The 22,056-nt window shown below is 35.0% G+C and overlaps 1 protein-coding gene across 2 annotated transcripts in view; it reads right to left on the minus strand.

Moving 5' to 3' along the window:
* SDK1 (sidekick cell adhesion molecule 1) overlaps positions 1–22,056 on the minus strand; it is a 413,144-nt gene that overhangs the window by 295,294 nt on the left and 95,794 nt on the right. The window lies entirely within an intron of this gene.

Raw genomic sequence — 22,056 nt, forward strand, 5'->3', positions numbered from 1 at the left:
CACTGAAAGCAGAAATGAAAATAAAATACTGAGCAAAGGATTCCATGAAGAGAGGTAGCAGTAAAGCTCTGATGACTTTGGCATTTCTGCGGCATAGTGCTGCTCACACCTCAGACACATGATCAAAATGGTGCTGCACCCTAAGCGTTACACCTTTAAGCTGCAATGGAAAGCAGAATTTTAAACTGGACCTACAAGGACAAGTTTGGTTGTTATAGAGCATCCCAGGGAAACGGGAAAATTGGCAGGAAAAATGAAAGCCATCTCAGAAAGAAAATTGTAGGAAAGGAATAACTGGCTAAGGGATGGAAGATACAAGGCGGTCATTTAATAGGTATGAGATACTTGCACTTTATTAAATACAAGAAGGGCTCACCATAAGGCTAACCTTGGCCAATCAGGGGTTTAGAAGCCATGAGAGCATCTCAGTTTTTATTCTCTTGAAGGACAAAGTAAAAAGCTAATGAAAAGCCTATCTGAGTCGTAGAAACAGGAATAATAAAGTACTGGAATTAATATTCTTAGCTAAAATAGTTTTCTGCTTACCAAAAAAAAAAAAAAAAGCAAGCATTCATGCTATACACTGTTGCTTTCTTCTAAATGCTAAATGTGTTAATACTTCCAGCCTCTCTGGCTCTCCAGCTACGCTGATTTAAAAATAAAAATAATAATAATAAAAAAATCATCTGAGTTGCAAGGAGGAGTGAAAGCATAAGGTGCCAATCTGTTGGCACATATATACAGCTTCTACAAATTTTCATTAAGTCTGCTTACCAAACTTGCTAATATCCTGACTAGTATCTTTAAAAGGATGGTGCAGATTTATTTTTATGTAAATCCCAAGAAAAAATAGGATTGAATCTGCCAAAATTACGTGGAAATTTGCTCCAAAACATGTCTGTCTTGCTTTTGTGCATCGTTAAACTGCAAGAGTTCCTCTATACTGCCAGGTTAGCCCATCTATTTTCTTTCTTTGGTACATGCAAAGTTTAGATGGATTTTATCTCAAAATATAGTTTCAGGACCTAATTCAACAATGCCCGTACACTTTTGTTTGGATTAATGCTGACATTTAAATTAAAAAAATGGTGCTGTATGCAATTGTTATCTACTTTGGGCTTCTCCCCAGCCCTAGCAGATGAGATGCATCACAGAAAAGGTGAGAGCTCGTTCATACTCTATTCTCCCTGAAAATCATGTTCAGGCGCGAACTTACAAATACAATCTGTAAGAGGAGAAGGCAGTCTGACTGTACAGCTTTGTACTGAATGGAATGAAAACAAAAATTCCAAGAGTTGCTACTCATTAGTTAACCAAGGGAACCTAATCTCGTAAGGATAGCATGAGTGAACATGACTTCAGAAACTGAGGAGAATACCATCTCAGGGACCTCAAACATACCTTCTAATAAACACATTAACAAAGTTCGGCTAATGATTCTTAGCCCTCTGACAGCTTACATTTGTAAAATACATAAAGTCAAGTCAGATTAAATAGATCTTTCAGCTTCTACAGGGTGCTACAAGATCTTGAAAGCAGTCTTGCAGTCCTATCCCTCAGGAATTCATATACTTTAATTAAAGATTCAATTTGATCTTGAACGCCCCTATCCTACCGAGAAAAGGAAAGTTACCATACTCCAGAGAAGTACCACATCACCTTCATCAGGAAAAAACACTGCAACGACCCTGTTAAAATCTCAGCATTTTTTTCTCCAGAAATGTTGGATACCAGCAGTTACAGGTAAAATCACGTGCTCACATCTTGAGAAAATCAGTTACTGTAGTCCTGAACACACTCAGAGGAAGAATAATGTCGTGAGTGCAGGGAACAGGTTAAGAGATCCCCACTGCCATTGCTATTTGTCTTTGTTATGTATCTCTACTTTTAAGTCATTTTTAGGTGAGCCAATATTGAATATTAAAAGTAGATCAACCTGTCCATAAATCAGGAAGTCAGATCAAATGCAGCTCAATCACTAACAAATATCATTTGAGCAGCTGTCTTTCCATTGTTCAGTTCACCCAACAGATATGACATTGAAAATACATTTTTGACTGAGATACATTTTTCAATAAACCCAAACAAAAATACAACTGGTTTATTAAAAACCACACCTATTTTGATTTTAGCGTATTAGTCCCTAGTCAAAGCATGATGCACATCACCCTTCCTTCATATGCATGTCTAAAGCTACAATCAAGTGACACAGAAAAATAAAGAACAGAATATCTCTGAGGAATTTTCCAGGAAAATGAGACTAGATAAATAAATTACATACAGAGGCTGAACGATCAGCCCAGGAGAAAAGCAACAATATAGAAATGCTTTTGCTCTCACTGTTTGCAAGGAAAAGGGATGTGAGCCATCTTCAGGTAGATTAATGATAACTGCCATAAAAAGAATATTTTAAAAGATCCGCCTCCAGGACTGAATGCATAACACAAAAGTATAGTTAAATTAAAAAGGGAACTAGAGTCAGGAAACCCAAACTAAAGACGGGAAGACTCTTTTCAGTAATCCAAAGTAGGTACAACTATGGACAGCAGAATCCCATCAAGAACAGATTATAGTTCAGCTGTGACATTCACAAACTGATGCTTCAGAGCGCATACAGTTGAGTACGAGCTGCTCTGTACTGATTGACAGCTGGTAACTGCAACCTTCTGAGGAATCAGGACCATTCTCTTCTTCTTCCCAACGTGGATATGGAAAAGATTTTTCTCTTAAAAGGACCTTTTAATCTTATTATCTTAGTTCCTGATATGCATGCATACATGTGCTAGCTCTGGATGCAAGTTGTATTCTCTTGTGGAAATGAACTTCAATAGCTTATATGGCATAAGAATTTGGAATTATTACATAGTAAATCTTGGGAAATGTCCCAGGAAGTCAGATTGAACTCAGATATATTTGAATCAATCTTCTTTTGAATTCAAACCTTCTAAAATGCATTGGTGAGATGCTGTGAAAGTTAGTATATGATCTATTCGTAAACTGTCAACAATGTCAAACATACATTAGAGCATTCAGTCACTTTAACTGTATTGATTTGCAGGAAGGCTATTCTACCCAAAATATTGGATATTTGAGATTCAAATTTTCTTGGTTGGAAGTGTGACATAAATCACCAAGTACAACAATTAAATTTAAATTGCATTTTACTACCTCATTCTAAGCCTGGATTTGAAAGGACTGATGCATCACAGTGAATATTTCATTAAAATATCAGGTTATTTTTCAAATATACTGCCATAGTTAAGAATTTTCACACAATGGTATAAAGCATTCCCTTAAAGTGGTTTCCCTGAACTTTTATCAAAGACGATATCTGATTTTATATTGGAATAATACTGAAGCAACTGTATTTAAATGGGTCTTTCTTCCTCAATTTCATAAGTCAAGTAAATGAGCCCATGCTACCCATTTTTGTCCTCCTATAGATAAGAAAGATAACCTGCTTGTTGGATACCTCTACTATAATCTCTAAATGCAAATACAGTATCAGCTGAGGTTGATGGATAGTGCTTTTAAAGGTTTAATTGGGGATGGAATTAAATTGTTTTAGGGCTCAGCAAGTTCTGTGAGGAAACCTACATATTTCTAGAATAAGTGACATTTATTTCTTTTAAATGCACAGTCACTGGGAGACAAGATTTCAATGGGTAACTTTTTTCGCCTTGGATAGGTCAAATAACTAATTGGCAAGTTAGTTATTGGGTAATTGCCAATCATATATTTGATTTGGATGGAAGAAATATTGAACTTAAGATTGCATACCTGTTGCACACTATCCCAAGAGGAAAATTAAACATTCTGTAATGTATAGTTATGATTAGCTTTCAACAATTCAATAGAATAGGAGTCCCAAGTGACAAGAATGAGTGTTTCACACTGATAGTTAAGCAGTTTTAATTAAAAATTCTTTTTTTTTTAATTGAAGCATCAGTTCTCTATCTTAGAATTATGTAAATGGCACTGCAGATTTTATTTTGCTTCTAAGCTCCTCATTTCTTGATGCAAACAGATCAAATGTTTTTCCCAAATCTTGACTAATACATAGTATTGTTTAAAAGAACAAACATCACAACTCATTCCCTTAGAAACTTCTACAATTCTAAGATACACACCACGAAATTACTTGCTACAGGAAAACCTGTTTTAATATTTCCAACCTTTCTACCTTGTTTTAAGGCACAAACATTTCCTGTTATATCTCTTAGCCTTCTTCCATTTTTCCCTACAAACAGCTTTAGATGAACCACAAAAACATATTTGCATGCTATGCTGAGACAAGACAACAGAAAAAAGCTAGAGCAGTTCTTTTATGATAAAAAGAAAATCTTACTATCACCGGTTGCTTAAAAGTTCTTAAACATAACCTATTCTTTGCATTCATAAAATCTACTCCCTAACATTCCGTCATCTATTTAAAGACCATCCTTTCAATCACTACAGGATCACTTCTTAAAGAAGAATTCCCTTTTGAGAAAAGATTTCTCAAGTTTTATTAGAAACACTCAAAACAGAACTGAAAGGAGGAGGGCCCACAGAAGCACAAAAGAGTTTTTACAGGACCTGGATTCTGACAGAAAAAAAGACAGTGGTCGGTAACATCACTCCATTTAAAATTCAACATAAAAATCTCTTGGTTATCCCCAAATACACTGAGAAAGATTTTCCCACATGCAATTTTATCATTCTTTTCTTAAAATTGATTTCTTTAGCAGACCAGCCAAGGAGAAAAAAAAATGAGCTGATATCATTTTAACTGAGCCTCAAGCAGCTCCTGATGTATTAACCTGAAGTCCCACTAAGGTTTCCTTTTCCTGTTTAATTTCTACACCTCATGTTTTAGTTTCACTTTCTGCCCTCCTGTAATACTTCAGTTGAGTCAGGGCAAAAAAAAATTCATTTGTTGTATATCGGAAGGCAATCACAATTCATAGTTTCATGAATTCATGGAATATCTGCTGTAAGATTAAAAATCAAGAAGCTACGGATGATGTTCTTAAGTTATGTTTAGTGTAGTTCATCCTCGAAAAAGGTTACAGAATCATTTTTGGAAATATTCATGAGGATACCTTAAAGAAAGTTACAAATGTACTGAGAGAAAAAGGCACAACAGCATACAAAGCAGGCAAGTAAAAGAGAACCCATTAACTATCAAAACCAAAACAAAAACTCCAAAGAAGCCTACAACCTCTCCGGGCTGAATTTGGTATCAAAGCATAACCTCCATGCTTTTTATATTCTCTTCATATCTAGTGATGTTTACAGAGACTTGCGAAGCTCTCAAGGAAATAAGTTGTTACTGTTTAAATCTCGGCACACAGCACGTGGAAGGCAAAACCACCTTACAGAAAGAGAATCCAAATATAGCAGGATTTCCTTCATTATTTTAACTGCAAAGGAAGCTACTGTTGCTACTACGTAATCTACAATCTCCAACTACTGTAGGGCCAGTCTGATCACACTGATATCTATCCATCAATATATATATCCACTAAATATTCCAGCTGACACCAGGAAGAAGGCAGGATGAAACCCTACAGAACATTTAACAGAACAGAAAAGATAAAAACATAGATGTGCTCTGACAAGTTCATCCGTGGTATAAGAGGCATTCCCAGTTGGTTATTTTGTAGAAGATAAATTAAATAAAAAAGGTAAACAGCTGACAAGTGTCTGGAAGTACCAGAACAGAAACACAATTGCAGCAGGAGGAAACAATGGCACAGCAAAGGCACCGCCAGATTTGAAAGCCATGTAAGGCCATCTATTTATGATTTCAAGGAGAGAATTATTTCTAAATAGCAAAGCAGCTATGAATATCCATAAAAGATATAAACACACATCTCTTTTGATGAAGAGGACTGAAGGGGAAATGATTCATGCACAAACCTTTGTTAAAAAACAACGCCCACTCCTTACTGCTATTGTTATTTTGTTTACATGTAACTTGTAATTTTCTTTTTTTGCCCTTTAAACTTGAAAAATGTAAACAGGTTTAGAAATTGGATAAGGCCTGCCTGCCTCAACAAACTCAGTTCAAAGGATCTCAATGGTGCTACTGAATTCAAGGGTGGTAAGCATATGATCATACGCTATACTGAACAGAGACAGGATTGTTCATGTCCTTATGTGATGCTGAATTAGGACAAAAATGCAATCAAAGCACAGTCCAAAGTTCACAGAACTCAACTGAAATATTCCCATCATGTTAAGCAAACTCTGGAACAGGCACCTGGTTAGTGCTTGAGTCAGAAACGGAAGCACAAAGTGATCCTTGCAGAGCTCTCGAAGTATCTTGTTGCGTAATTTCTGTAGACAACTGGATAATACACTCTGCATGCAAACAGGGAGATACGCCTTTGCATACTTTCATGCAGAAGAGCAGGCACTAACTAAGGGCCAGATCAAAGGCTTTTTGAAAACCTGACATAAATTGGCTACCTTAACTTTCCCTAATATTATCACTTATTTCTGCGTCTTTTACACTAAACTCTTTCAGAACCATCCAAGTGGAATTCTTTCACCACCTCAGGGATAATACACATATCTAGAGACTATAGAATTATTTTCAATAATACTGATGAAACACATAATTTCTTCTTGTCAGAACTGGAAGAAACATATTGCTGTTCTTGAAAACATAACTTAGCTTGACATATCTGAAGGCAAAAAAAGGACTTAGTTTATTAATCTGGATATTTTATTTAATTTTCTTTGGGTTATAAATAAGCAGCAAGTTAATGCTGTTTTCAACTTTTGACAGTTCTAATGTTAATTACATGTACTGGATTTTATAAATCAATACTTCTTACATAAAGTGTTATTTAACTTGCCAAGTGTAGCAATAGATCAATGCATTTACTGTTCTTGCTAACATTGATGGATGACATACATTGAAAAGATATGTAAAGGAAAAATAAAAGATTTATTTGTAAGTCAGACAGGGTTAAACCCCAGTTAGGCAGAGAGGGAACTTAAACAGTGTTTTGAAAATAACATCATAACTTTATTACGGTTTGAGAGGTTTTCTTCTGGTTTTGGTTTTTTGGGGGTTGGGGTTTTTGTTGTTTTGTTGTTGGGTTTTGGTTTGGGGTTTTGGGGGGTGGAGGGGCATTTTTTGTTTTGTATTTTTGCTTTTAGTGCCAAGCCCTGAAGCTATCACAAGCAGATTGCTCTGCATACAGAACTATTATATTAAGTCTGTGTATCCTATAGGATTTAGGAGCAATGAATTGCACCTCCCAAACTTTATTTTTACTAAAGTACCATATTCCTATGTTCAGCACACAGTACCTCTATCTAAACATGCTACAAGGTGATCAAAAAAACCAAAGCAGAGTTGATAATTACTTTACTATTTGCAAACATGCTACATTTAATGTGCTTAAAATTTTAAAGGATGTACAAGTAAAATTTTGATCATGAATCACCTTCAAAGATTGCATTCACTGCACTATGAACTGTAATAAAAGAAACACTCAGTTAAAAGTCATTCTAAGAGCTAGTACTAATGCACCCGAACATCTTGAAGGGATATACAGCTCACAGTGTTACTAATATTCATTATTTATTTGTGCCATTTGTAAAGAAGACATTAAGTATGTTAAAACTAGGAAATTCCAAAGAACTGAAAGCTATTACTCTGTATGTAACAACAGCAAATCAATAAAATATTGGTTAAAACCCATTATCAGAAGTGTGTATATATACAGAATGTATAATTATGTACTGAAATAGAAGGGAAAATTGTTTTCCTTCTAGTATGGATAGATTTCTCAGGACAGAAGTAATAATTACACAATATATTATGTCCAAATCACAGAACAGACAAAAAAGTCCTTTTACATAAAAAATTATCATGAGGAGGAGCTTTTTAAAGTTACAAAAGATTAAGGAACGTAAACTTGAAGAAGTGTTATCCTTTGGAAGTAATTCATGCAGTCGTCATATTTTAGTGCAATTTATCTGACTAGAAAATAAAAAGACACCTCTGTGTTGTATCATCACAACATTAAGTTAAGTACAAATAGGCTCTACTTCATTAACTCTATTACTCTGGACAACAGTCATGAGAAGCAACAAGTAATGACTACCATCTACTAGTCGCGTTAGCATGTTTATGAAATAATTAACAAAGGAATAACTGAAAGAGAGTGGTGAGTCTAAGTCAAAGAAAAAAGACCATTTATAAACTTTCCTTCAAACCTGGTTGGAAAAAGATGAAATTCTATTTAACCAAAAATTTTAAAGCAAAAAAAATGAAACCACTTAGTCTACTAGCTAAGGCATCCCTTGGAGGACAGTGTAATACCTTTAATGAGACTGTCAATTAATGCAAGAAAAGTCAGGAGACTGTCTTCAGAGTTTGAATATTTTGTCTCAGACAATCAGACAAAAGACCTCCCTTCGCAAAAATCATTCTTCTAAATTGTTAAAAGGAGTATGGGTATAAAAGAGAAAGTGGATCAACTGCTTTAGGTAAAGCTTGGTTTTGTAAGTTTGGTAGAATTTTGTGCAAGCCCTCAGTCACCTTAAAGAGATGAGAAAATATTATCCAAGTGAAAGGTGGGAATTCTGCACATGTAACTTTTCTGTCTAACTTTAAACTGTGAGTCAGAAGACAGGAAGAGTCCATGAGGACTGGCCGAGAGATATAACACAGAACACTTACTTGCAGAAATACAACATAAAGCTTAGTCCCATCTCACTGGTGCATAACATTCAAGTTGTCGAAGAAGAAAACAACCGCCACACTCCTACATGTTACACTTATTATACTATATCATAATCCTACTCTCATGCAATCCAACTCAGAAGCACCCGATCATTTCTGCTGGAGCCTAATCAAATAAATACAGATAGTCTTGCTAAATCCTGCTTAGCAGCGTTAAACAAATGAAGAGCAAACCTCTACTCTTCGCTTTGAACCTAGACAACCTGACAATAATGAAGATGTATATTCAAAAGGAATATGGAATAAGCCTGAACCTCGACTCACAAGGACTCCTGTATCCTGTAAGAGGTAAGCCCTGGGCAGGTTTACAGGTTCTATAAAATTGCTCACTGGGGGAAACAATCTGCCGACTTAATTCTCTGCAGGATTTCACAAGTCCCTCCAGTCATCTGTTTCTGCTGTATATATTCACACACATCATCAAGCTGACAATTTAGAAACTGGACCAGATGGATGTATAACCCAAAACAGTGTTGTTTGTTAAATCTAAAAGCTATTAATCAAAATAATTTCCTTTATTAAACTCTGTGGGAGAAAGGGACAAATATAGTTGACGTATTACACATATTTACTGGGAGTGCATCACAGGACAATACAGACTGAGGATATTTTCACCAGGCTCCACCAGAGAAAAATGTTGATAGCAGAAATGTTCTTCCTAAAAAAAGCAGATTATTGCAGGACAAAGAAAGCAGGAAAGGGCATCCTAAATGCTTTCCTTGAGTAGATAAGGCGTGTTACTCTTTTTTTCCCCAGAGGAAATAATTACATTCTCTGAAAGGACTGGCAACTTCAAGTTATTTTTAAACAAAGAGCAGTTCTTTGTCTAACATGAGTGCTAACTTGTTTTAGGAAAGCAATGGGTGAGACTAGATCAACAAAGTTAGATTCACCTTTCAGCAGACACTTAATGCCAACCCAGCTGGAAAACAGCCTGGGCTATTTGAGGTTTAAGGTTCACAAATAATACTTACTGCTCTCCCTCTTTTGACTCTACAATTTCTCACATATTTAGATACAGGACTAAAAAGTACTAGTGTATACTTCCCGTTTTTCCAACCTAAAGCTTTACAATAAAATCATTTATCTGAAGCACATACGAAAACGTTCCCATTCTAACAACAGAAAAACTTGTACAAATTACAGAAAGAGAGTCCTGTACAAATACCTGGAAAATGGTTTCTTAAATATCAAAACAGGATTTACAAAAGAAAGGAAAGCCTGTAGCTATTTGCTTAACAGACAAAACCACAGATTTTTATGGATAACTATTTTGGAGGAGGTCACTGAACCAGGACACAGTTGTAATCCTTTAGTGATACTCTGATACATTATTGCAAACAAACCTCATTTTGCAAGTTTTAATTGTGAAGCAGACCGCATATACTCTGTCTGGCACAGCAGAAATTAAAGTGATCCCAGTACATGAAGTTAGAGGGTAGCCTCCTGGGCACTTCCATTCTTTTACTTCCCGTCATGGTGTGAATAAGAGAAAAAGAAGGAAAAAGTGCATGTAATGTACCTGTTCTTATTCTTAAAGGAATTAGCATCTGAATTGCAAAAATAAGAGAACAGTTTGGCCCAAATATCATTTAAGTTTCTGTGGTATATTCCAAATACCCTACAGTTATTATTTTAAGGGCTTATCACATAAATACTCCTATTCATACATTTTTCACAATCAGAGCTTTCATTGATGTAGTTTATGAAAATGTCTTTTACTAGCATAGATTTTAAAAGGCTTGTTTACGCAGTAGATCTTCTGAAATACATGCTCAACCAGAAACCCTGTCTGACTTAAAAGTAAATAGACTGAAATGCTAGCACATTATTACTGGCTCATTAAGAAGCAAATTAGTTGTTTTTCTCTTTGTTTAGCAATACTCAACAGGTACTTATTTTGACACCGTTTTAATGTGAAAACACATTAAATTAATATGTTCCATGGTTACAGGAAACATTTATTGGACAAAGGCCAATCCAGCAGCTTCACAACAAAAATGATAATTTCTAAATTAAAGTAACATATGTTAAATTACATATGTACCTGTCAATGTCTCTACACGTGCTTCTTGCCAACCCACACCATCTGACAAAAGCTGATGATTTCTATCCTTCTACTTCATATTTACAATGTACCTCAAATACAATTTATTATAAAAATAAATAAATTAATAAAAATGGTATACATGACAGAAAAGCCTGACTACAGTTGAACTTCTCCTCTGCATATGCAACCAAATAATGAAAATTGTGTATGCAAAAGTTCAACAACAACCTCTGTTATTTCTCTTCACTAGGTATAGAAAACAAGTTCTATTAATAAACAGTCAGCCTAAATTAGCATTAACATAATATTTATTTAGTTGAGACTTTTGGCCTTCAGTTTATATCAGCTTAGAAGTAAACAGCAAAAGTACAATAATGGCAAATAAAACAATGAAGCGGTAAAAATAACATGACAATGGATTAAAATATATTGTTCTAGTTGGGAGTCAACAGGGCAAGTGCTTTATAAAAATTATGTTTTCCTTTGACAAAATCAGTACAATACTTGCTGGCACAAGCAATAAAAAAAAAAAAACTCCCATAAAACACTTCCGACTTTGCTTTCCATTTTAATGGCTGCAGGCAAAATTCAGAATACATTTGTCAAGATGATATTATCAACACAACAGGGGCATGCCTGACTTGTTCTATATTTGTTCTGAAAGTTCACTTTTAGAGACCTTCAGCCAAGAAAGGAGAACACAGGAAACTGAAATCATTCATATCAGGCAGACACAGAAATATACCTTCAAATATTTAAGAGAAGTTTCAGTAAATATTATCACATATTACTCGGCAAAGCATGAATCACATTCAGTTTAACATTAAAGACCAACCAATCTGAAAATTAAACGTGATCCGCACTCTCTCTTTGCTCAGTTTAATGAGACATCCTAGTCTGATCTGTGACAACTAGTGCCAACATCTTTAACTTTTTTCCTGACATCTGAAATTGATTTCAACAACAGATACTTGAGAAAGCAAGACTACTACACAAAACGACATAAGAAAAGCACTGTAAAAGAGAAAATCAAATGTATAGTATTAGCTTCCCCCCCCCCCGCCCCCTTGGTACTTAAAAATCATCTGCATCATTAAGCAACTGAAAGAAAATTCCACTGAAAATTCCTAAATGTATCTGAACCTTACTCTTGTGCCTTTGAAATGAATACCAGCCAACTATATTATAAACAATTATTTGCTGTTATACGTTGTTCATGTTCTATTTCTGTTCTCTTTGATAATACCTGAACAAGGTTTTTTCACACACTTAGTGAAAGCGAGTTCTTTCATGAAAATACATGCCCTTATGCATGTATTTTTTTCTATTTTAATTTCTTAGATTTCTTCTTTTCCAGACTGAAATTTATATAGAGAGAACAAATATATTACAGAGATCAAAAAAACCATTGCTTGAATTGTGTAATTCTATGATTTGCCCATAGATTGAATGAATGCACAGTTAGTTGACCTAACAGATAAAAACAACATTCACAAAATTATTTAAATGTCAAAAAAAAAGCCCAACTCCTTATTAAACATATACTGGCTGAAAATACAATGAACCCTATGCATTGAGGCTCTACATTAAGAACCGCTACAGAAGACTATTGTAACAGGAATTACTGTATCATTTAATGGATTTTAAGGATAACATAGAATGGGTTTGGGCTGCTTATTTTTAATGAGGGCACAATGATATTAGGGCAAGAAGCTTCACTTTGGCATCAATACAATGCTTGTAAGAGAGGGATTTCAACAGCTGTCCTGTACAGATGGTTGCTTTTATTTACAAAGCTTTGAACTGAAGAAAGATTAAATCTATGGATGAGGGACCTTTACCTTGCTGCTTTGCTTGCATAGTTGGCAGAGAAAAAATAGTTAAGATAGATTACAATAAATGTCTTGTTTACATTATGCACACAGTATTTCTTAAATGTACAAAACACAATGTTTATTTGAGTTTAGCAGCATGCGGTTTCCACTGAGCGCCCTGGAATTCTTCTGAAAAAATAAGAAACTTCAGCTTTCCTGAATTCCCATCAGAATGTCCAGTATTAAAAAAATGGAAAAAACAAACAAATACAAATTACACAGAGGAAAAGAATGTAAGTCAAAGTCAGAAGTAACCAGTATAAAAGCAGAATGCCACATATTGCATGCATTGTTCGAAGGTAATTAATCCTATTTTTCATTGCAAGTTGAAAGTCTTGAAAGAGTCATTCCTGGGAAAAATGTTGGTTTTCTTTAAAACAAGGCATAATAGTGAAGGATTCGATCTGCTGTGTTGACATAACCTTAGCAAGCAGCAATAAACACTATTCAGTGAAAATGTATTTGTATCAAGTTCACAAAACTCGGAAACTACTGTGCAATTCTGACCTGAGGTTTCATTTTTGAAAGCCAGTCTCCATATTGACTTTTTAAAAAGATCTTGGTGAATTCCTTAGTTTACTACGACTGTTTACTGCAAATCATTGTCTAATAACAGCTGTTCACATGTCACCAGAATTTCCGCATCAGCAACAGAGGTTTTTTTGAGTCTTAAAATTGGATATCAATATACTAGATAAAGAAACTACAAAATCCATGGCAGCTATCGCACAACTTCCAGCCTTTTACTTCTAATGAGTGCTTCCAGTGCACACCACGGTTCAAAGGAAATATTAATTAATTCTATTCTGGCAGCTATATGCTATTTGGAAGCCAAAATGGATGGAATTTGTGGACTTCTAAGGTGAAAATTTATTTTAAATTGTACAAGAGAATTTGAGAGCTCTAAATTCTCCCAAGAGATTTAAAACTGAAACTGATCTTTTGATTTGATCAACCACATTTATAAGAGAAATATCTTTTTATAAAGAAAAGTGAAACTATAAAACACTACTGAAGCACAAAAAACAAAATTCTGGAAGTCAAGCAAGTTCAGCTACTTGTTTATTCTTTGGAATTATAAACTTTGCTGGAAACTCAAAACCATATGTTCCTCATCTTCTTACGGTAAACAAATATAAAACGTACCCAACAAGCAGAAAGAGAAAGAAGAGCAAAAGCTTTGAAATACGGTGTATTTCACAGTCTCAGTGGGTCAAGATATTGGTACAACTGATCTTTAACTCTAAAACAAGAGAGGCACACTAGCAATTTCTTTTAATTTATGGTTACATTTCACATGAGTAGATTCTAGATCAATTGTTTTCATGGTAACTATTGCAGGAGGCCACATACTAGCTCCTTCCTTTTATAAAATCCAGTTTGTGGCATCAGCCTATTGACAAATTATTTTTGAAAATGTGACAAGTTATGGTTACATCTTCATGCGTACCCTGTAGAATACAAACCTCAACGGATCACATTTCTCCTCCCCTTCGTCCCTCAGGGGAATGCAACTTATTTCAAGATGGCCTGATTGTGAATCTTGTTGCTAAAGTCCCCATACTGATATAATTTGAAAATCTGAATCAAGAAACCATTCAAAACTACATTTTCTCCTCATTGTTCAGTGAAAGAATACTGCATCAGTGGTTCCATGTTTTCCTTCTGATCTATTTAACTCAAACATGCTTTTTGTAATGCCACTGTGCCTTCAGACACCAACTATCATCAATATAGCTACAGGATATATCAAATAACTGCACCTGCTTCATCTACTGAGCATCGACCACCTGAGAACAGATGTCCACTCTGCATTTCAGTGCTTACTGAACACTTTTGAAAGTGAACTAAGAGACACAGAATGCACCAGACATCTTACAGGCCTAAACAAAAATACCCACAGCAACTATGCAAATAAAAAGAGCAATCTCCTTTTTTATTCTGAAGGTGTCATCAGGGATAAAAATTATAAAGTATTTATATTGCACACTTCTAATAAACAGTGTTGGATCATTAACGAAAAGAAGCTTCATGAGTTCAAAATAAATCTTTGTATACACATTATTTTAAACTGTCATACTTCATCTAAATCAATGCAGTTTTTCATTTTTAACGGCAATAGTGTTTTTGCCATATATTTCTCTATGCAAAAAGACTTGAACTATTCATTTTTGTTCAAGTTTTCAAAAAAATTTACCCTCAAGCACAGATCAGCATAAAATATTTCAGCTCAAAATTTGAGCAATTAAGAAAAAGTTTTCCACAGCCAAATATGCCCTATAAAAAGTAAACATATGTACGCAACATAAATTGGAGTAGCTACACCATTATAAAGATAGAGGTTTATGTAACAAGATACATATTTAATGCTTTCATTCTTCTTAACACTTGCTCTCTGTTCATTACTGAACACTGAAAATAGACTTTTTTTTCTCTCTGAAAATTAGACATTCCAGTCACTGGATTATAGATTTCATAAAAATTAATCATTTCTTTCATGGGAACCTTTGTGGGTCTAAACAAGCTATTTAAGGGAAAATGTAATATCAGTGTATCAGTTCATCCTTCTCTCTATTAACACAATGATTAGAAGTTACATACATATATATCTATGTCTATCTCAATGGACACTTTATGAATCTATTTATTATCAAGGGTTGAAATTGCACATGAATTCATAAAGAAATAAATCAGCATGGATCAACAGGGTCCACAGTATGTAGTACTGCCACCGCTTGAAATAAATCAGTAGTAAAACAAAAGGCGCTTAAAAGGTACCCATGCTTTGGAGAACACGTGGGTAAGCCGTAAGAAAACCAGCTCCATCAATTTAAACTGCAAAGAAAGAGAAGATCAGCAGAGACACTACGGATGTTTAACACAAGAAAGGCATGGTAAGGGGGCTCACTGTGAAATATGCTGGGTGAAATCAGGTTAGCTCAAGATCAGTGGGAAACAGAACATGAATGATCAGAAGCAGACTGTGTCCTGAAGGACGCACTCATGTCTGAGACGAAAAAAGATCAAGAAATGAAACTTGAATTCTTAAAGGAACATTGGCTCAAATACTGAAAATACTCCAAAATAGTGAGGAGCGTCATGGTAAATTTTCACAAGAATTTTCATTCTCTGTCTTTAATTCCCCTAAAATACACAATATATGACACAATTTCTCTTTGCTTTAACCTGAGACTCAGAACTTTGCATGGAAATTCCAAAATCCAAATAGGGTCTACTAATTCAACTACATTCTGTTCATGGTGTCTCTGGTTAAAAAAATGGTGAAGACTAGTATGTCTTTAAAATCAGAGAAAAATAAGCACGCATGAAATAGAAAATATGAATTTACAAAACTAAGTTATTTTTTATTTGCTACTTATTTCTTCAAACTTTACAGACTGTCAGATGATATATACAGACATCCATCAGTAACTACTTTAATTATGGTGACAACTAAAGCTAGACTCATGGGGGTTTTTTGCTTGGTTTCTTCCTCCCTTTTTTAACTTATTTTCCCCTTTCCCCGCAGCTACCATAGCCACTGGAAGCTACTATGACCATTCCTTTCTCCGTAGTATACACCTTCAAATCCACCCTTAAAGACAATCTCCCAAGTGACTGTAAATTATTTCCAAATTAGAGCCACAAACTGCGCTGATACAAAAAGTTCATTTCTTTAACCCTGCTTGAAAAGCAAACTTTCCTCCCTCTTATCTCTCCTTGCCACCCAAATAATAGATGACAGTCATCTGTTTTCTGTTAGACTATCGTTCCCAGATCTCTCATGCTGATTCATTCTCAGCTTTCACAGCACAGGCACAAGTTGTCAGGAAGAGCTATGCTGGCTTCATATCCCATATGGAATCCAACAGCTGCAGTTCATTCATTAGAGCAAGCAAAAAATCCTGATATAAATTAAAGAGAGCAAAACAACACAGCGACAAACACATCTTCCAGTATCTCAAGTGCAACGCTGAAAAGTATTGTAAAGCAAGCACATTGTTCTGTCAGCCAGGGAATTAATAAAGTCCAATTATCTATGGACATGCTTGTGCCTACAAAATCCCCCCATGTTCAAATTCCAATAACCCCAAAGTCTTCCTCTTCATTCGTGACTCCCTAAGTACCACTAGTCCAGTCCCACACATAACACCAGGTCCTCTCCACATCCCTATACCTTCATTCTTCATCAAATCTGCAGTTTGCTCTGTCTCAACCCCTCCCATTGACATTTTATCAGACTACAGAAATCATGAGATGCAGCAGGAGGTTCCTACTTGCTGTTGAGCCAACTAGTATCAATACCCTGTCTGGCAAGCCACTAAGTCAATGACAAAAGATAATTGCTGAGGTTGTATTTAATGGAAGCAGTAACTTGCGTCCTCTGTACTACCCAGCTACCAATTTTCAGGAACTTACAAAAAAATTAAAATTGAAGCTTCTACCTTAGACAAATGATAATCAAATTATTTTCCTGTCTCTAGGTTGTTCTTAAATACAATTATTTAACTAATTTTTATTAACTGAACTATCAACTTTAACAGCTCTTTCAAATTAGCTACTACAAAAACTTTTATCCTCAAAATAATCAACTTTCTGCTAGGAACATTTAAACATAGTCTGTAGTACTTCACAAGTGATATTGATGATTTAATGGTTTAATATAGCAGCATGGAATTCTTTTCACAGTTTGGATTTTGTTGCTTCCATAAAAACATCTACTTTAACACAAGATTTCTGAAGTTTAACTATTATCAAAATAATGAGAAAAACTAATACAGTATTATTTAGTTTCAGAAGGGGAAACTGCCTAGAATAAGGGAGCTTATTAAAAGGGCCAGAAAGATTAAACAGCAGGGTAGAGAAGGCTAGTAAGAAAAGGTCCTTCAAAACATTAAAGTTCAAATGATAGAAAGAAAAAAGAAGACAAAGCCTTGTGTGGTAAATGTAAAAAAATACAGTGAGAGTATCCCACCCCACCCCCAAAAAAAAGTTTCAAGAAAAACTTCATAAGGACAACAAAATCAAACAAGCAAAAAAAACGCATGTAGGTTTTCACATCCATTTGGAAATTATATGTATTACAGAACAGACCACTTAACCACTGGTTAACGCTTCTTTTACAATGAAAAGGGACTTGAGCACAAATAATAATCATGACCATTGACTAAATCTTTGATGTTAAACAGCATATTGTGAGACTAATCAAACATTTTAAGAGAATTATTTCAATATAGATATTTGAAAATTGGTGAGCCACCTGCAGATTTAAACTCTTGTGTCTGTGAACAATAAAAAGACTCTCCCATTCTACATTTAGTATAATGTTTCAAGAATTTTATAAACCTGGAAACTGCAGTAGATTTTATCATCTGCCATGATACCATAAAATTTAAACAAAAGGCGGCTGTTTGGCTTGTGCAAGAAGCATAGCAAATGCTATTTGATCCAATGAACAGACAGAATCAACAAAACAACTTTTTGTATTAATCAGGAATGGTTTTAGTGTTAAATGGCCAAAAGAACTAAAAGATAATTTGAAGACTGTCTGATAAGCTCAGAAGCCAGAGAGCAGATAGCAGCACTTCAGTTTTTCACTCCGTCCTTCAACAGAAAAGATGTCTGTGTTTTAACATAAAGAAGTTCTATTGTAGCTCTATAGTTACAATTATTTCTGCTGTAATAATTAATAAATCCATATGAAAAAATTTAGTATTGCATTTACAGTTATCACAGAGAAAACTAAGTTTGGCAATATTACTCAATTTTCAACTCCTTCCTTTCATTTTTAACCTTTTTCATTGAATTGATCATTAAAGTTTATTCTAGAAAAAGCTATCAGTATCTGATGTAATTTTTGTGTATGCTTCTTTTTGTTCCAAGAACAAGTATCTGGATATTAAAATTCAATGTACTTATAGTTTATTTAGGTGGAACAATTTGAAGTGGGAGATACCATTAGGAAGACAGCTCTTAGATGAGTCACAGCTTCTACCTTAGCTGAGCAAAAACTAACATTGCTCCATTGCCAAATAGATTAAATAAGCAGGATGGAAAACCATGAAAAAGTAGCATATCAATACAGAAACAAACAAAACTGTCCTTTAAATATGGAGCAGAAGAAAGTGCACTATATTTCAGAGCGCTATTGATCTTAGGAACAGTGACGGCAAAGTGTCCTAGCGTCTTTATTTAAAGGAAGGCTTCAATGAAATTGCTGGTCTATTTTTTACAAATTATAAAAAGAAGCTATAAGACCATGCATGATGAATTGGAAAAACTTCTGATGGATGTAGCATGTACTTGTGGATCAAAAGATTTAATGTAAGAACTGTAAAACAGTAACTCAGGTAAAAGACTTGCAAACACCAGATACAACAGTTCAGATTTATTGCCAGCCTCCACCCTCATAATAAATCTCCTTTGTCAAGTTTTAGAAATGACTACCATTAGTTGAGCCTTGGCCTTGAAATTGTATTAGTAATCAGACATGATGCTGTGAGTGACAATCAAAGTTGACTGATTAGAAAGGAAACACAAAGAGAATGGCATGCCCAAACCAAGTGGTTTACTACTTCTAGCAAGACAGTTGAAAATAGTTTGCTTAAGGGTAAATCAAAAGAGCTGGCAAAGAAAGATTATGGTGTAAGAAAGATCTGGACCTGTAAATTTTTTTATGCTTTCTGGTTCTTGCTGTGTGCACTTTGTACCTTTAGAAAAATGAGTAATTAATGCTTTGCTGTGGTGATGCTGATTTTGAGTCATTTTCATCATGTTGCTAATCACAGACCTAAAAGTGAACAGCTTGCGGCCGTCCAATACAATTGGGCATGTGGTAGTAAAATAGCTAGAAAAAAACCATCCAAAACATCGTATCTAGGAAAATGGATACAGAAGTTTCTATTGAAAGTGGGAAGAGTGAAAAGAAGTATCACTCAAGGTATGCAATGAGGGGAATCTGAAAGTGTAAGAAAGTTTCACCCGTCACCGTGACACACCTAACAAGGAAAGATATAGAACTAATGAAATAACTCTTTCTGCACTACAGGCAGAGAACCCTTTGAAACAGAATTTTTTCATGAAAATACCAGATTTAAAGCCCATCTTCCCCGTCCAAGCTACCAAGGCGGGTAAGAAATGCTTAAAAAGGCCTGGGGGCTTCCTAGGCCAATTTAATTCAGTTTTGTAGCACAATATTTTCAAGGAAGATATGCTGCCACTACAATTAAGCAAGTCACTTTTCCTAGTTTATTATTTATGATTTTAATATAAGGCTTACACTTATACTATATCATTGCAATCCATATCCTTGTATCATTCTGTCCTATGAAGCAAAACTGTTCAAGTGTTTAGCAATTTACCACTTCGAATTATATTACAAACTCGCCTGGAAGTTGGTTTTTATACTTTGATCTAAAACTATTACCCAAGTCTTGTACAATGTAATTAAATAAATTAAACCAGCCCTTGGGGACCTTTTGCTCTAAAATGAAATTTCAGATCCAAAGAGTGCCTGTAACCTTTACTGTAACCATGTCTAAAATGCTACTTGTAATTTCACAACTAATCAGATCTTGACAGAGAGGCAGACACTTGTTGATGGAATGCCTCCTTCCTGATATCCCCCAGGATAAATTTACCACCTCATGATTGAAATAAATTGTATTCTATCAGAGCCCATATTTTGAAAAGCGTATTACAAGTTTTGAAGCAAGGCTTCTGGAATACTGCTGCTCAGTTATAACACATGGATATCACTCACCCCCTGCCCCTGCCAGTGGACTGGTCAGCTCATTGAAAAAAACTTCATATTTCATGACATACAACATTTTGCTTCCAGTTCAGACAACCTAAAAATCAGGCTGATTGCAATACCCAAGTTAGTAGTGACTAGTCATAATAAGTTAGCATCAAAAAAAGTACCGTTGAAACATTAGTGTAAACGACCAGCTTTAAACGTGAATCACTGACCGTGTAAACGAGGGCAAATATTCTTTAATCTTACCTCTCAAAAAATATCAATTAACTGAATAAACAGTAGCTTATGCATCATTATGAAAATATGCAACCAAAATATATGCAAAAAGCTTTACTCATAATGAATGTAAGCACACAATAAAATATTGGCTCAAGACAAACACAAGAATCAGTCACAACAAATTTTTACATGACAGCTAAAACTTGCACCACCTTCTCCCCTCGATTTATTAATCAGGGTTCTTAACACAGTAGTGCTACCATGTGCTGGGTATGTGATTTCATCAGTTTGTACACAAAAGTAATAGGCACATGATAACACACCAGCTGAGTGTAAGCTTGATGCCTTGATTCCTCCCTGTAGAAGTACTGATGAGAAGCTCCACCTGAACTCGGATATAGCAGCGGAGCTGAGGTACCGCACACATCTGAACCTCAGTTCAGAAACGGCGATCTCCAAAAGCAAGAAGCGGCTACTATCCAATGTTAGTGTATCCTCTGATGTTATTTGCTACTACTGACACATTAGAGTTTAATGGCTGTCAGTGCCTATTGATCAAATATGTGGTTTTGTAAACCTGGATATCATCAGCCAGAAAACTGCAAGAGACAGTCATCGCTGCTCAAGACTTTGCATACTTCACTTAACATGTTTTTCTTCTCATTAGAATGCCTTTTATATGAATGACATTGAGCAAGAGAATGTTCTGCCACCTGAAAAATTTGTAATTTTGTCCACTGAAATAGGATCATCATCTCTCAAGGGCAGCCTACCACCTTTCTGCCTCCACCTGATAATCACCATTCTCATGTACTCTGACATTAGCAAAACACTTCCTTCAAGGTGTTCCTGTTCAAGACGGCACCGTAATTACATAAGCATCAGTTGTACTCCTTGAAGCTCTGTAAGAGTAAGAGCTGATTTCTCACCCAATATCATACTTTCTTTTTTTACCAATTAGGCAATAGTTTGAAAAGTGCAATAAATAATTCTTTTACAGTCAGTTGGACAGCTCATATGTTTTAACTTAAGCAAGTACTAAGTACTTTGCTGAACTGAATCTTCGTGATCACTTCATTGTAACTAAAGACAGAATTATCAATAAAAAGATATTGTACTAAAACAATCCTTATGGAGATTCAAGGAAAGTGTTCCAATGCAGATATTTTTGTTCTTTCCAGCTACAAAAATAACATATTATCCATCCTGAAACACAAAGGTAACCAAGGAAGTATTATGTCATTTGCAAAAGGTTCACTTCGCTAGAGCAAAGAGGGATTTTTTTATTATTATTATTATTAGTTTAATTTCAGCTACTTCTGCATATTTCAGCTTTGAAAGCAATACCAAACAGCGTCAAAACATTTCTGATGAATAACGAGCCTGTAACAAGAATTACAAATGA

This window comes from Gymnogyps californianus, chromosome 15, assembly GCF_018139145.2.
Source record: "Gymnogyps californianus isolate 813 chromosome 15, ASM1813914v2, whole genome shotgun sequence".
Taxonomy (NCBI): domain Eukaryota; kingdom Metazoa; phylum Chordata; class Aves; order Accipitriformes; family Cathartidae; genus Gymnogyps; species Gymnogyps californianus.